This window comes from Lagopus leucura, unplaced genomic scaffold (assembly GCF_019238085.1).
Source record: "Lagopus leucura isolate 7727_CA_CO unplaced genomic scaffold, USGS_WTPT01 Super-Scaffold_739, whole genome shotgun sequence".
Lineage (NCBI taxonomy): Eukaryota > Metazoa > Chordata > Aves > Galliformes > Phasianidae > Lagopus > Lagopus leucura.
The window spans coordinates 5,619,707-5,620,033 of record NW_024962255.1 but is presented as its reverse complement, the minus strand read 5'-3'; positions in this window follow the sequence as shown (position 1 = coordinate 5,620,033).

Here is a 327-nt window from a genome sequence, read left to right as displayed (position 1 = left end):
ATTGGTAATGAAAATAATCTTCTGCTCCCTGCCCCTGAAAACTTAGAGCCAGGTACCCATAAAATAAAATGGCCCTGGAAGGTGCAGGTAGGACCCAAGTGGTGTGGCCTACTTGCACCTTGGGGGAGACTATTGGAGGTGGGAGGCTCAGTAGTCCCTCCAGTAATAGGTACATGGCCTACTGATATTATGGTCAACACTCCGATCTTTATTGCTAAAGGGACCCCCATCATGTCCCTATGGCAGATCAGGACACCTCCTTTGGTGCCTGATATCGTTATGCAGCCGCAGATATCCGGCAAAAAGGTGTGGTACAGGCGGCCAGGA